The following is a 17,671-nucleotide window of genomic DNA, read 5'->3' as shown; positions in this document are numbered from 1 at the left end:
TCCTAGCCTTGCTCAAGTTCATGGACTAAAGGACCTTGTCATCTCCCCTCACTTGCTTGGCAAGTGAGTGTTTCGGTTATTGGATTACAACTTTGGACCTTAATATTTCATATTGGACATTGCTTCTTTGGACTAATTTTGACCTTTCCTGGAAGGTCTACTTCTGGACTATTTCCTATACTTGTTTTTATTAACTTTATATATTTCCTTAATAAAGATATTAGATAGATTCTGGCCTCTGTGTATGGTTATTGGTGCTCTGCAGCCTGGGTCGTGACATCATGGGATGTAAACATCCATGTGTTTTGGTATCCACAGAGGGTCCTAGAACCAACCTCCAGCAGATACTGAATCCCACTGTATTTTACTTAAGGGGTTTCTATGTACAGGTTTGGACTTAGACATGCCCTAATTTTTATTCCTGTGATACATTTGGCCCCCCGTATCCAGGATTTCACCATCCATTATTTTAGAGAAGTCCCAAGAGGAAAACTTGGCTTTTGCCATTTTATATAAGGGACCTTATTTTACTTTGATATTGGAACTTCAAGGTATTATTCTTATCTAAAAGGCAGACTGCGTTGGATAATCCATAAGCGAATGTTGGATAAGTGAGACTCTACTGTACTGGTAATTATGGTAGATTGTGATTCCTCCTCCTCCTCCTCCTCCTCCTCCTCCTCCTCCTCCTCCTCCTCCTCCTCCTCCTCCTCCTCCTCCTCTTCTTCTTCTTCTTCTTCTTCTGGGGCTAACTCATCCAGCCACCAGCCCCTTGATTTCTGTGGCAGTGAAACCAAAGTGGACAGCTGATCAGAACAATTGGCAGTTCAGGTGAAGTCTTAGTTGACTAGGTGATGAGCTAAACACTTCATAGATGAGTTAAAATGTCTCCCTTTATTAAGCTGGAGGTTTGATCACTAGCTCATCCTAAGGCTTTATCACATTTTATTTCTGTTTTGAAGGCAGGATTACTGAGATCCACAAGTGGCCTGTACATTTCTCTGCTTCTCTTTGCATCCTATGCTATAAAGAAGTACTGCAAATGCAGGTCCATTCTTGATCATTGAATCCCACTCCTTCTCTGTGTCTGAGATGATGTGCTACAGCTACCTGTATCATTGTAGGGAGGAAGAGATAGCAATCGAGAACATTTAGGTAAAAAAAGGAAACCCAAGCCCTTACTTGTCTGACAGCTAAAATTATGACAAATGGATATGCATAAGTCAGGGCAGAGTGAGAGGTTATGGCTCCATGATGGTCTGCATGTAATTTATATTCTTACTTGATGCTGCTTGCAGGGAATGGGATGGCTAGTTGTGTCTGATATTTAGTAGTAAATGATATTATTTGAATGGGAGTGGCCTGAATCCATAATGACGACACACTATAAAAACTATCAATGGACCAACTATGCATGGGCTGTTTATGTAAAAATAAGCAAGCACATCCATCTCATTAATATGCAAATTTGCCTTTTGTCTTTAATAAATGGTAAAATTATATGTATGCCACAGAATTGTTTTAAAATAAATTTCATTATGATGTATTGTGAGTAAATGTTTAATTGTATATCTATTTTATATACCTATATACCTTAGGTCACATAACATTTCTTGGGCAGAAAAAGGTTGCAAGTGAAAAAAGTTAAAGAAGCCCTGATTTAGATATAAAATGGTTAGCTCCTTGGAATGTCTTGCATTTCACCAATTAATTACACAAGTTAATTTAAGGTAAACACTACATTAAATTCTTTCTTTATGTAGGAAACATTCAAGTTTAATTCATAACTTATTTTAACTAGTTGGTTTCTATCCCTGTTTTATTTCAATGGTTCTGGCCTGCGGAAACAGAACACGCAGACACACACATACCAACAACTTCTCTATTCATGTCATCATGAAATAATATAAAACATGGCACAGCTCAGTACAATAACATACATCAAGCACACAAACACCAATATGTAAATCCCTCACAAAATTACTATAATCCATGACGAGAGTTAATATTTCACTGGCTAGCATAATAGTGGGAATGACAGACTACAAATACGTGAAAATCTTTTCAATATTTCATTGTGCTATACTATCTGGTTGCCAAATTGTGAAATATCTGAAGTTTTCAAGGGCAGCATTAAAATAATTTAATTTTGATATTACCAGATCAGAATAACTGTTCAAATACCACATCTGTCCAGGAATGTCTACACTGGAAGTCAGGACCACTACCACAAGGGCATAAGAAGATTGTGCTGATTATGATCAAAGATTTGTATAACCCAGTATCTCTTCCCTCAGTGGACTGCTAGATGTCTATAGAATCTGTCCTACAAAATATGAATACAATACAATGCAATACACTAGCACCCTCCCACTCATGTTCTGTAGTTACGTGCCCACAGATATGGCACTCCAGCTTCCAATACTGAAGGTAATATATGTCATTGTGACTTGTTGTCTCTTGTTATTATCCCTTCCTGGACTCACCCCATTCTTAGCTTCATGTAATCAGTGAACAAGTGCAATAGTTGAATAATGAAGTGGTTAGCTACACCACACAAGACCTTTCACCTACATAGTGAGGATGGAATAACTGAAACTTATTTTTCCAATCTTAATGCTGGGAAAAACAAAAACCTACAACCCTGTAAGAGATAAAATACAGATGGAGAAAGTTGCAAGAGAAGTACTGGTCTATCCACAGTTTAGGGTTGAACTCTTAGAGAAACTGAATCTTGCGGTTCTCTGAAAGTTATGCCCCAATATAATGTGTGTGGGGGGCGGGGGGTGGGGGGAGGGGCTGGCTGTGGTTACTCAGATCATCCTGCATGAATGAATGAGTATACAACTGTGCAGTCCTTCCATATTCTTCTCCCAGAGGGAGAGCAAAACTGTGACCCATAGCCAGAGACAGGCCTTAGGATCTCCTCCAAATTCACACAAGCATGAATAGAATATGAATCTTGTGAATGATGTACTTTAAAATGAAGCAGTGCCATCCTTGTGAAAGTCTTTGAACCACTACAGTAGTATTTACACCTGTAGTAAGGCTCATAATCTTTTAGCTGAGGGATGTGCTGCATCATACTTAAGTATCTCCTTTGAATGCATACAGATCAAGGCAAACAAGTGGGCATGGTGTTCATATTTCTTCCTAATGAATGACACCTCCATGTTTCTCACTATTGGTTTCTCTTCCTGCCTTTTGTACCCCACTCCACTTTATCAGATCACCAGCAAGTTGTCAGCAGTTCATATTAGGCCAATATATAACCAACTACACAGTGGAAGCAGGTAGCTGTCATGGTAGTGGAGCCGTGAATTTATTTTAAGTTTTAATATGAAATTTAAATAAGCTATCCAGGATTCTGCTACAGTTTGAGTATAGGGTTCAGCATCATGGATAGCTCCTTTTACATTTGGACTAAAATCCAGAACAGATTCACTGGCCCTCTGACATGTAAACTACCACCAGCTGCCAATGGAAGGTCAAAAATGCTAACTTAGCTTATACATGTCTGTCTATTAAGTTCATGCAGTAAGGCTGATGAGCAAAACATATGAGGAAAGATTGAGGGAGATGGGCATGTTTGGCTTGGTAAAGACAAGACAGAGAAGATGATATGATTTCATTCTTTAAATAACTTGCTCTACCCAATCAGACGACTCCAGCATTGAATCACACATGCTCATGTTGGCAATTGAGGCTTGCATTGGCATTCTACTCTCAATTTCATCACAATGTAAATGGTGTCAAACTCGTGGCCCTCCAAGTGTTTTGGACTTTGGCTCTAATTATTCCTGACCATTGGACAAGCTGGCTAGGGATTCTGGGAGTTGGAGACCCAAACATCTGTAAGGCCATAAGCTTGACAGCTCTCTTATCGCATTTTAAATCTAAGACAAAAAAATCCTGGGACCTGACAGCAGATCCACACACTTCTTCAACCATAGCTGCAGAAGTCCACAAGATTTAATATCTTTGTCAGTCTTTCATGGAACTAACTTGGTAATGGCTTAATGATAATATCTGCAATCATCTCTCAGTTGGACAGTATTCCAGTTTGATAGACTTCATCAGTTCATTTTAAAGCCATTTCAAAATTGAAGAAAAACAGCTAATGTAATAAAAACCAACTAAAACCTAATAGAATAAATCCACTGTTATTTTGTTAGGTATTGACTTCTGGCACAGGTTGCACCTTCAGTAGTTGGCATGAATGTTTTTGTTTAAAAATCTCATAAGCCAGGAGGGATTCAAAATGAATTATATAGGGCAGTGGTTCCCAACCTTTGGTCCTCGAGGTGTTTTGGACTTTTTCTCCCAGAAATCTCAACCAGCTTGCCAGCTATTAGGAATTGTAGGAGCTGAAGTCCAAAACACCTGGAGGACCAAAGGTTGGAAAATACTGATGCAGGGAAAAGAGTCACTGTTCTTGAAGGCAGGGGTTTCCTTACTTACTTACTTACTTACTTAGGCGATCCCTCGTAGTTTGAGGAGGATTGACTTCCATCTTGGGGGTGTGTCCGTAGATGGCTGAAGAGACCTATTCTTGATCTGTATGTTCTCTTTGAACTCTGTAGCACTGCTGGTCACAGCTGACCTCCAATTAGAGCGCTCAAGGGCCAGGGCTTCCCAGTTCTCAGTGTCTATGCCACAGTTTTTAAGGTTGGCTTTAAGTCCATCTTTAAATCTCTTTTTCTGCCCACCAACATTACGTTTCCCATTTTTGAGTTCGGAGTAGAGTAGCTGCTTTGGGAGACGGTGATCGGGCATTCGGACAATATGGCTAGTCCAGCGGAGTTGATGGCGTAGGAGCATCTCTTCAATGCTGTTGGTCTTTGCTTCCTCAAGCATGCTGACATTTGTCCATCTGTCTTCCCAAGAGATTTTTAGGATTTTTCTGAGGCAACGCTGATGGAAATGCTCCAGGAGTTGAGTGTGACATCTGTAGACCGTCCATGTTTCGCAGGCATAGAGCAGGGTTGGGAGGACAATGGCTTTGTAAACAAGCACCTTGGTATCGCTACGGATGTCTGGAAGGCTTTCCTTTTGTTATCAATTAGTTGTGTGTTCTCTTTGTCGTTATCGTCAAACCAGTCTTGATGTTTCTTAGTTTGGTATCCAATGGTTTCTTCACAGGCTGTGATGATGGAGGTCTTCAGTTTGTTCCAATGTTCCTCAACATTTTCGGGGTGTTCTGTAGGTAGATGATCTTTGAGTGTTTTTTGGAGAAGGGCTCGTTTGGAGGGCTCCTGAAGGGCTTGGGTGTTAATTTTACACCTTGTTTTTCTTCCTTGGAGTCTGCGTTTGGGGACCATCTTGATAGCCATTGTGGACTGGATTAACCTGTGGTCTATCCAGCAGTCATCAGCACCTGTCATGGCTCTTGTGAGAAGCACATTGCAGCGGTCTCTGGCACGTGTAATAACATAGTCCAAGCGGTGCCAATGCTTTGACCAGGGGTGCTTCCATGATGTCCTGAGCTTGTTTTTTTGCGGAAGAGCGTGTTGGTGATGATAAGGTTGTGCTCTCCGCATTTGGTAAGAAGCAAGATACCATTCGAGTTGCTGTTTCCAGCCCCGTCTTGTCCTATGATCCCTGGCCACAGGTCGGAGTCCCGTCCGACTGTGGCATTAAAGTCCCCCAGGAGGATGATTTTGTCCTCCTTAGGTATCTCCGATAGGACGGTGCCCAGCTGACAATAAAATTTTTCTTTGATGTCTTCGTCAGCATCTAGCATTGGTGCATAGGCACATATGATGGTTGCCTGTTGGTTTTTGGCAAGGTCAATTCAGAGGGTTGAGAGTCGTTAATTGATGCCAGTGGGTGCCTCAGTCAGGTGCTTCACCAGGTCATTTCTGATAGCAAAGCCAACTCAGTGTATTCTTCGCTCTTCTTCAGGCAGTCCCTTCCAGAAGAAGATGTAGCCTCCTTTTTCTTCCTTCAGCTGTCCCTCTCCTGCTCTCCGGGTCTCCTGAAGCGCTGCTATGTCGATCTTAATGCGTCCCAGCTCCCTTGCAATGATAGCAGTCCTGCGTTCGGGGCGTTTGCTGTCAGTGTTATCCAACAGTGTCCATACGTTCCATGTTCCAAAGTTCATTTCTCTTTTTTTGGCCACAGAGTGATGACCCCTCTGGACGCGGCTGTCCAGTCAGGGATAAGAGAGGCAGACTATGTTTAGGGCACCTTTTCTAGCCCCTTCCCCATGTGGGGTGAGCAGAGCGGATCCTAAAAAGGGTTGCTCAGTCATGGATACAGCTGCAGGACTACTCAACTGCCTCAGTCCTTGAGGTAGAGCGACTGAGTCCATATCCACTGCCCATGTGCCAGTCTGTGACTAGGGGCTTCCAGATTTCATAGTCCTGCCCCCGTCGACACTCGCTGATCGCCATGGGACTTTTGCAGGTTTTTTTTTATTTTTCTTGGAAGACGCCTGTGCGTGATTTTTTTTAATGTGTGGAGATCGGTGCACGGCCGGTCAACATACAGTCTTCACAGAGTGAGGTTCCAGCATTGGTGTAGTTAACAGAACAAGAGTGGCTTCTCAGTCTGTTGCAGCCTTCTTCTGCCTTCACAGCTATTGTAACATGTACCATGTTATCCTCCACCTGCTCCACCGTTGAGGTCTTTGGGTCTTCGGATTATGATTGGTCTGGAACCTCCCCTGTGGCCACTTCTGGACTCCAGTGGTTGTGCCCGCAGGTTCATCGGAACATGCAAGCCCCCTCACCACGACAAGGTGACAATCCATCGAGGGGGGGGGCAGGGGTTTAATCAGGTGCTGAAAATAATAGCCCAGCTGTTAAAGAAAGAATTGGGCAAGAAATACAAGAATTCAACAGTGGGTGGGGGGGAAAAAGCATTGAGGGAGAATGGCCCATGATCTTAGGTGTCTATACTAATGTACAGAGCTTGGGAAATAAGCAAGGTGAACTTGAACTCATAATACAGGAAAGCAAATATGATATAATAAGCATCACCAAAACTCAGTAGAATAAAAAGCATGATTGGGATTTATTAATGGATGGGTATACCCTATTTCTGAGAAACAGATTAAACAGGATAGGCAGAGGGATGGTATATATCAAGGATATTTACACATATGAAGAAATCCATGACTTAAATCAGTGGCCCTCAACCTGCTGGTCCCCAGATGTTTTGGCCTTCATTTTATAAAGTTACAAGCTTAGTAGATGAAGGGAATGCTGTACATGTAGAATATTTTGATTTCAGTAAGGCCTTTGAAAAGGTCCCCCCATGAGCTTCTTGCAAATGGGCTAGCATTGTCTAGATGGGCTAGACAATGCTAGTTGGCTCCATAATTGGTTTACTGACCAAACCACTGGCTCCTCTTCATTCTGGAGAGTAGTAGGGTGCTCTCCTGGGCCCAGTGCTATTCAACATCTTTATCACTTTGCTGCCCAGGTATAGTGCATTCCTGTTGAAATTCATTATGCTAGTTTTGGACCACATCTCTAATCTGTGAAGGTCATTTTGGAATCTGATCCAGTTTTCTGAGTTATCTGAGCTATCTCTTCTAATTTGATGTCATCTGCAAATTTGATAAGCATGCCTTTTATTCCATCATTCCATCATTCAAGTTACTGATAAATTATCACGACAGGAGTAATTTATTGGGAGGAAATGCCCCAATATTTGGGACTTATAAATGCAGGAAAACAGCTAGTATGATGTTACATGTAAATGATGTATGCTGTGTAGAAAAGTAGATAAACATAGTTTTCTCTCTTTCTCGTATAACAGATTTTAAAGCCTAGTAATATCCAATGAAGCTGAATGATGGAACATTGAATACAGACAGTGTTTCTATTTTTCACAGATGACATAATTTAAGATACAAAATTTAGTTCCACTGAATATGACAATAGTCACTAGTAAAGGCACTTAACACACAATGCCATTATGCCTGGTTAATCCATTCAAAAATTGCTGCAACTGGACCTGCAATTATAATGACTGTTAACAGTATGCACTGCTGCCTTTTATATTTGCACTGTAATAGTGCAGTTTGAACATGTAATTTATCTGCACTATCACCACTTCGTATGCCCCACCTTATTCATGATTGATTTACTTTGATTTCTTTGAAATATATATAACTATAATAATAAGATTACAGTATGACATCATTATAATAGTTCCATTACAACCCAAATCTCTCATTTTGAGAGGTGGCACAGGAAGAGAAAGGGACCACATCACCAACTTCCATTTTTGATATCCTTCTCACGTAAAAACAAAGAGCTGAGGAATACCAAGTTAGCCTGTTATTTCAGATTGTCCTGTTCAAAACCATATCACCCATATATTAAGTCATATAACACTATGATACCACAACATCATTAGACTACACCTATAACTGCTCAGAACTCGAATCTCACAAAGTAACACCGGAAGGGCCTACACCACCCCCACCATCTGTATGTCTTTATACAGAGAAAAACAATGATGCTTATCACACAAGTCTATTGTTTCAGGTTAGTTGTTCAAAGCCTGCTTCGCTCATACAATTTAAGTTGTAATAATGTTATTGTGACATGATGTCATATGTCTATTACACTATTACCTTTTTTTTAAAAAAAATTAAAATATATATTTAAAAGTAACCTTGTGGTGGTAACACTGTGTTGCATGCTTCAGCATGAAAGCAATGGAAGGCTCTTCCAGAAAAGCCCCATTAACCAGGATCTGATCCCAGATTTTCTGTTTAGCACAGATTATCTAGCAGTGCAGACTCATATAATCCAGTTTTAAGCAGAAAACCTAGGATCAGATCCTGGGAAGGGCCCAGAGAGATCTTTGGAAAACATTCCCATGCTGTAAAGGCATCTGGATATTGACATTAATGGTTAACAGTACCAAATTGCTCTGTAACAGCAAACCATTTACAGCATATATAAAAAAAATCAGAACATGTCTGGAAAGGTAATGAAGAGTGTAGGCCATAGAAAACACAGCTATTTTCTTAGTAAGACTTGTATGTCCTGCCCAAGCACTAGAGGTTTTCCTGCTGAAATCCCCAAAGGAGAGACAACCAGACAAGCCTCATAAATAGATTGCTCTTGCAATGAAACAGAATGAGAAGTGTCCACTCAAAACAGCCACTGAATTATAGCAGGTACAAGGGTCATTAACAGAATGTTTCCAGCATGAAAACCTCCAGAATTATGCACAATTGTACAGCCATGACACAAAGCAATGAGACTGAGACAAAAGTAGGACTAAACCACTGCTATGACAGTATAATGGCATTCTATGGTAAAGTTCAAAGACGGTTTCAAAATGTTTTAGTCAAATTCATGCAGGGTGAGGCTATCAATGGCTACTGAGGGAGGCTGTATACTACTCCCAGAATCAGAGGAATGCCAGTTGCTGGGCATAACAAAGTAAACAATGCTGTTACTGTCATGTTCCGCTTGTAGGAGGCCCACAAGTATCTGGTTGGCTACTATGTGAAACAGGATGCTGGACTAAATAGGCTTGTGGTCCAACCTAGCAAGATAACCTGCCAGAGGTGAGAGCAAATTAGGACAGGTACACTTTAATATGCAGTGCTAAAGGTAGGCCCCCACACTGATCAGTTGCTATGGAAGAAACCTTGACTCTTTCTTGCCATTTCAACTCTTTGGAAAGGTATCATGAGGACAATTGATAACACAAAGAGTTACACTGGATTCTTCCCATTTGGTTAAAGCCATAGCCACAGATAAGTCATAGTTGCAGCATCAGGCTATTACTGAATGTGCACATAAGCCATTCATAAATTCACATGAATTACAAATTTCCTAGTTAAATGTTAATATTTGCTATGTGACGCCATATAGTTCATTACTTTTTCTTCTCATCCTTTTAGCTAATTTAAGTATAGTGAATTAATTTAAAACTTGTCTAGATTACTTGGTTAAAGTATTATCACAACATCTAACACATACTGTGTGGCAAATACGCATTTGTAAGAAACATAAGTCAGAGTGTAAGGATATTGCCTGTTTGAATTGTGTTGAAATCATAGCAACATGTATGGTCAAATATCCACCTAACAAGTCCAACTCTTTGCTGTCTCACACTGCAGGTGTGTGCATTTGTTGCAACACCAACTTGAATGGGTGTGTCTACTAGCTGAAGATATGTATTTGTTGTAAGGATATTTTTGCATCCTGACTTGTGCATTAGTATTCATCTAATTTTCCTTTCAGTGTGTGGCTTGCGGCAATAGAGTAAAGGGTGGGGGGGGGGGGAGAGAGGATGTTGATTGTGTAAGTTGCACACTATTACATTTCCCTTTGGTTTTGAAATTATTTGAAGGTTGGCAATGCAATTGTTTGTATGATATGATAAAGGCAGTGTTGTTATAATTGAGCCAGTTGTTATCTGACTCAAAGAATTAGTAACCTGAATGACATTGGATGCTTTTTCAAAATCTTTAGCAAGTATGATTCAAAAGGAGAGGATAGAGTTATTTTTTTAAATCACCAGTGTCTTCTTAAAGTGAGGTAGTAATCACATTTACAATTGTACTGCATCAAGAATGGGCAAAATGTGGCCTATGAGCCCATGCCTTTGGCCCAAGATTTTTCTAACAAGCCATCACAATTTATGGTTGGAATCAGAGGCGGTCCAACTGCCCGGGGAGGGAGGCATTTGCCTGTGGCGCAATGATCCCGGGGCGCTGTCGAGCCCCGGGGAGGATGGCGCCACCCCTGCCTCCTTCTCCTTCGGGCCTGGGCCTTCCCACCATGACGGAAAAGCCCATCCAGACCCGAAGGAGAAGGCCCATCCAGGATTGTGGCCCACGCGCCCTGGCCCCGCCTCCCACGCAGAGCGGGAGGCAGGAGGCGGGGCCAGGGCACGCAGTGTGGGAGGCGGGACCAGGTCTGCCCCCACCTCCCATGCCGTGCGGCCTGGCCCAGCCAGCCTGGATGGGCCTCCCCGCCGCGGGCTAGCTCAGTCAGGCTGCTGTGGGAAGGTCCATCCAGGCCGCGGCGGGAACACCCAGCCAGGCTGGCTGGACCTTCCCGTCGTGGCCCACGTGCCCTTGACCGCCAGGAGGTGTGGCCATGCGACGCGGGAGGTATGTCCGTGTGACATGGGAGGCGGGGCCAGGGCGTGTGGCATGAGAGGTGGGGCCAGGTCTGGCTACTCCTTTTGTGTCGTGTGGCCTGGCCCAGCCAGCGTGGATGGGCCTCCCAGCCACAGGCTGGCTCAGCCAGACCGCTGCTGGAAGGTCCATCCAGGCCTTGACGGGAACGCCTAGCCAGGCTGGCTGGACCTTCCCACCATGGCCCACGTGCCCTTGCCCCGCCAGGAGGCGTGGCCACGTTATGTGGGAGGCGTGGCTGCGTGACACAGGAGGCGGGGTCAGGCTGCGCAGCATGAGAGGCGGGGCCAGGTCTGGCTACGCCTTCCGCGTTGCACAGCCACGCCTCCCGCGATGCGGGGGGGGGGGGGGGCAAAAATTATTTTGCCTACTAAGGCAAAATACCTGTGGACGCCTCTGGTTGGAATGCAGTGGCAGAGTGCTAAAGAAACCATTGTCAACATGAAAGGGAAATAAATGTACTAGAGTTAACGGGAAAATCTATATCTTAATCAATTTAGTTCCGTTTAAGTTCATTGTGATAATGCTGCCACAAAATGCAATCTATGACGCCATTAATAATTCAGTATCACATTAAAGCTGTGTACAAAATAACGAAGACTTACTTCAGCCTATATAGCTTAATGGTACCAGACCCCATCTGATCTTGAAAACTTATCAGGGTCAGTCCTGATTAGCACTTGGATGGGAGACTGCCAATGAATGCCAACTGCAGTTGGGTTGCCATAAGTGAATAGGTGACTTGAAGGCAAATATAATCATAAGGCTCAAATAAAACTTTTGAAATGATCAAGCAGGGGACACCTAAATGAATGTTCAAATATATAATGAAATCACTGTTGTTTATTTGTTCAGTCGTTTCTGACTCTTTGTGACCTCATGGACCAGCCTACACCAGAACTCCCTGTTGGTCGTTGCTACCCCCAGCTCCTTCAAGGTCAAGCCAGTCACTTCAAGGATAACATCCATCCATCTTGCCCTTGGTCGGCCCCTCTTCCTTTTTCCTCCAATTTCCCCCAGCATCATTATTTTCTCTAAGCTTTCCTGTCTTCTCATTATGAGGCCAAAGTACTTCATCTTTGCCCCTAACATCCTTCCCTCCAGTAAGCAGTCGAGCATTATTTCCTGGAGGATGGACTGGTTGGATCTTCTTGCGGTCCAAGGCACTCTCAGAATTTTCCTCCAACACCACAGTTCAAAAGTGTCTCTCTTCCTTCGCTCAGCCTTCCTTATGGTCTAACTCTCGCATCCATAGGTTACTATGGAGAATACCATTACTTTAACTATGTGGACCTTCATTGCCAGTGTGATGTCTCTACACTTAACTATTTTCTCAAGATTGGTCACTGCTCTCCTCCCAAGAAGTAAACATCTGATTTCCTGGCTGCAGTTTGCGTCTGCAGTAATCTTTGTGCCTAGAAATACAAAGTCTGTCAATACCTCCATGTTTTCTCCCTCTATTTGCCAGTTATCAATCAGTCTAGTTGCCATAATCTTGGTTTTCTTGATGTTTAAGTGCAACCCAGATTTTGGACTTTCTTGGTTTCACCTTGTTTATAAGGCTCCTCAGCTTCTCCTCACTTTCAGCCATCAAAGTGGTATTATCTGCATATCTAAGGTTGTTAATGTTTCTTCCAGCAATTTTAACTCCAGCCTTGAATGAAATTAATACATTCCAGTTAATTTTAATCTCTTTTACATGTATAACTAATTGCCATGTATATAACTTTAAGCAACGTCCATTGCATTGTAGTCTGGTATAATCCAGTTCAAAGCAGATGTCAGGACCCAGGCTGCAGAGCACCAATAACCATGCGCAGAGACCAGAATCTATCTAATATCTTTATTAAAGGAATATATAAAGTCAGTAAAAACAAGTGAAGAATATAGTTCAGTAGTAGACCTTTCAGGAAAGGTCAAATATAGTCCAGGAAAACAATGTCCAATATAAGATATTAAAGTCCAAAGTTATAATCCAATAACCGAAACACACACCTTGCCAAGCAAAGCGTGGGGAAATGACAGGGTCCTTTTAGTCCAATGGAGCTTGACAACAAAGGCTGGAAGCAAACTAGATGCTTGGCAAACAAGGCTTGATACGTGGCAACAAGAGGCAAGAAGCAAGAACGAGGTCCGTGGCAAGATCCGAGGACAAGGCAGGCTTGAAACTGGAACAAGGTCCGAGGGAACTGGAGTAGCGTAGTCCACACACAATCTACTCCCAAAGCTGACGAATTGACTCCGCAAGGATTCCTTTGCGGGCAAACACCTATATAGGATCTTGTTTTCCCGCCAAGGAACACTTTCTCTGGGGAACAAGAAACGAAACCTATACTGTGTCCAGATGCATGACTCCTTAAAGTTTCCCAAGGGAAGCAGACTTAATCAGCTAATTGTCTGGCAGCTATCCTGGCGCTCCGGCGAGTCGCCTCCCGAGCGCCTCTATCTTGATTATAATAATCCCGGCGAGAAAATGGGGGAGATTTCTGCTCAAGGCTTGTTTGGCTGACTTCTGGTGGGCAAACATCTTGCAGGTGCAAGGGCTCCAATTCTGGCTGAAACGGTGGGAAACCCAAGTTTTCCTCTTCATCTGCCACCATAGTACTGGGAACGGGACTACATGGCCCATGAGTCATCACAGCAGATCATCTGGGACCAGATACTGGATTATACGGTCATGTAGATTCAGCCTCACTTCAGTGGTGTTAAGTCAGAAATGCTTATCAAGTTGAAGGCACATTACAAGAACCATACAAGAACAATGATGGCAAAACAAACTTGTATCCACTGCCATCTTAAATTGATCAAAGAACATCCTAAGGTCATGAAGCTGGTTTGTAGAGGGGAATATGACCTCATAAAACATGTTAGAAGGTTACTTCTTGTTGTTGTTGTTTTTGTGTCAGGAGTGACTTGAGAAACTGCAAATTGCTTCCAGTGTGAGAGAATTGGCCGTCTGCAAAGATGTTGCCTAGGAGACGCCCAGATGTTTGATGTTTTACCATCCTTGTGGGAGGCTTCTCTCATGTCCCCTTATGGGGAGCTGGAGCGGACAGGGGAGCTCATCCACATTCTCCCCGGATTTGAACCGCCAACTTTTAGGTCAGCAACCCAACCTTCAAGTCACAATCCTGATGGCACAAGGGTTTAACCCATTGTGCCGCCGGAGGTGGAATAATAGTTCTTCATGAATTTCTGTCTTGCCTAAACTAAATCAATTCCAATATCAAGGTTAGAAGGTTCTGATCTTCCCCAAGATGGAAATAGAACTAGGTAGCATTAGATATGATTTCTACAGGACAAAGTTGGATGTAATCAGCTTACTGATAACATACAGTTCTTACCTCCAAAAAACAATCTCATCCAGCAGTTTAAGAAGGGTGCTGAATAGCACTCTGTAAATCACAGATCTCAGTCTGCAGAAGAAGTCTTCCAATATCGCCTGAGTGTGATACAGTATCTCTCAACCCGATCCTGAGAAAACAATTCATAATATCTTATGATTAATTATATATATATATTAAAAACCATAGTGACCCTGGCTGACTATTAGGGCTTCCTCACAATATATAAATTATATCCCTTCCTGAACTGAAAGGTAATGATAAAATTCCTGCTTGACTGTGTTTTACATTATGGTGGAGAAACAGAAAGTTCTAACAGCTGGGTTTTGTTCAGCTAAGACAATGCTTTTGTTCAACTAAGACTATATTTATATGAAAATAAGTTTTAAAAAGAAAAAGATTGATCCTCCAGAGCTGTTGAAACTGAACACCTCAATTAAAGTTGTTTAATGATTCCTCTGAGCAATGTTTGATACTGCATCTAGTACAGTGGTTCTCAACCTGTGGGTCCCCAGGTGTTTTGGCCTACAACTCCGAAAAATCCCAGCCAGTTTACTAGCTGTTAGGACTTCTGGGAGTTGAAGGCCAAAACATCTGGGAACCCACAGGTTGAGAACCACTGATCTAGTAAGATGCGTAAAGGATCTTCATTGTAATCCACTTACAGACTCATACAGTAAACATGTTGCCCAGTCTCTGTTGTCGTGAACCCATACCCCCACCTCGAATATAAAAAGGTCCCAGGGATTGGATCTATAGTTCTCCAAAGGACAGGGGCTGGAAGATCTCCAGTGGTGCCCTGCTCCCTTGAACTAGGTTCACACACATCCATGCACCAACAGCAGCACCACTATCCCATCATCCCCATTTCTCCACACACATCAGGGCACTGATCATCAGATTTGAACCAGCCTAGGACAAAATGGTCTGAACATGGATCCAGGCATTAGCAGGGACATAGTGGATCAGACAGTGAAGTCACCCATTACTGGCTCCCCTAGACCCAAAACGTCCCAGACAAAGTGACCCCTGAACAAAGGCCAAGATCGGTGGCAGGACTACAGAGAATTGTAAAGGGTTAGTGCCATAATAAAAATCAGCCTGGCCTCTCCTCTTCCATTAAGAACAATGAAACAGTCAAAGGGATACAACGTATCCCTGCATTATGGCTCCTGCTTCCTTGTAGCAGCCACATTCCCTGTCTGTCTCTTTGTTTCCATTTCTTTCTTGGCACACGGATGTGGACCTGCCAGAAGTCAATGAACCAATTCCATAGCTTTTCCTCTCCCCTCCTCTCATGGAACCTCAAAAAAACCACTCTTCAGCCCCTTTCCTTTTTTCTTATTTTTATTACTTTTTACCATTTTATTTCACATTTATTCCATACCACAACACCACACCTCACGGAAGGCAAGCTGACAGACCCCTGCTGTTTTGGGATTTCCCGCAGGGAATGAAATCACCCAGAGATGCATCCACATTCCAGAGGATAATCACACACAGATTCCAGCCACAGATTTCCAAGATGACACTTCCCTTGGACCATCATGATACGATACTCCACCCAAGTCAGCTCTGTCAATATTTAATATAAACTTACTGGCAGACATACTCATATTACACAAGGGAATATACCACATATGTTCTGCCAGAATGTTCATTATATCCAGTGTGTGCTGATGCCATGAGGAAGGTAAGAGAAACACAAAATTAATTTGTATATGCACACACAGAAATAATGAAACAATGAGAGGCCTGCCTATAACAGCCCCATAAAACTTTGCTACACCTCTCCAAACAGAACAGCCTATAAGCCATCCACAACATGAACTCACAAATGCAAGGGCACATTCCTCTTGCATCACACACACACCACTGTATGAGACAACCCCATTGCTCACTCATCTGACAACTACATTGGCTCAGCCAGCAACTTTGATACTGTTGCTCCCCAAATATTCCTCCCAACAGACATATGAATCCTCAAATGTGCTTTACTGCAACTACCTTGCCAACACAACAGAAAGACAGGAAGAAGATACACAACATATCACCTACATAAATAATCTAATTCTGATGCAAGCAAACGGACCTTCATCTAGACAATAGTTGAATACATGCCCAGAGACAGAAGGGTGTTTAAAAAACTTATTAAGCAGCTGAAGGAGGGGGCTGAATAATAATGATAATAATAATAATAATAATAATAATAATAATAATTATAATTATAATTTTATTTTTATACCCCGCCCCATCTCCTCGAGGGGACTCAGGGCGGCTTACATAGGGAGAAGCCCAGGCAACAAACAATATAAAACTCAACAGTAAAAAAAAATCATAAACAGATAAAATCACATATACCAATACACAATAAACATAATTTGATAAAATCCTGGGTTGGCTCCTAAAAGGGGAAGTGGGCCAGAAAAGTGTGAATAGTTTTGTACGATGCAATTAGGAGAGAGAATGATACACAACTAGTGCAAAGGCACACTGATTATTGAAGACCCCACAAGGTTTGAAATTAGGAAGCAAGAGACAAGAGTTTACACCTCATGGGTGGAGGAGAAAGGATGATTCTTTCTCATTTTTTGTATGCTGGGTAATCAAAGAGTCATGTCAAAGGCAAAAGGGAGGTTGCTTCAAGGACAATCACGCTATAAACAACACAACAGTTTCTTCAACCATAGCAGAAAATGTGAACTAGTCAAAGGGGAGCTCCCATAATCTATCTTTACAATAAAAGAGAAATCTCTCTCTTTTTATTTTTATGAACAAAAGAAATAAATGAGAGGAGATTGACCCTGGATGATGAGGGTTATAGTTCACTCCACATCCAGAAAGCCCCAAGACTCCCACTGACAATGAATCTCAACCAAACTTGGCACACATAACCAACATGGCCAACTTTGAATACTGGCAGGGTTTGGAAAGAATCAGCATTAAATGCTGGGAGTTCACCCACACCCAAAGAGCATTGTGAATCCAACCAACAATTGATCTGATCAGTCCTGGGTGGCACACAGAGAGGCATCATGACTCCCGTTTTATACACTATACTCCTTTTTGATGCAGCCCAAAATCCCATTGGCTTTTTAAGGCATGTCATTGCACTGTTGGCTCATGTCCAACTTGTTGTCCACAAAGACTCCAGGATCTTTTTCTCATGTACTGTTGTTGAGCCAGGTGTCACTCATTTTGTATT

The sequence above is a fragment of the Anolis carolinensis genome, chromosome 1 (genome assembly GCF_035594765.1).
Source record: "Anolis carolinensis isolate JA03-04 chromosome 1, rAnoCar3.1.pri, whole genome shotgun sequence".
NCBI classification, from domain to species: Eukaryota; Metazoa; Chordata; class Lepidosauria; order Squamata; family Dactyloidae; genus Anolis; species Anolis carolinensis.
This window is presented reverse-complemented; position numbering follows the sequence as displayed.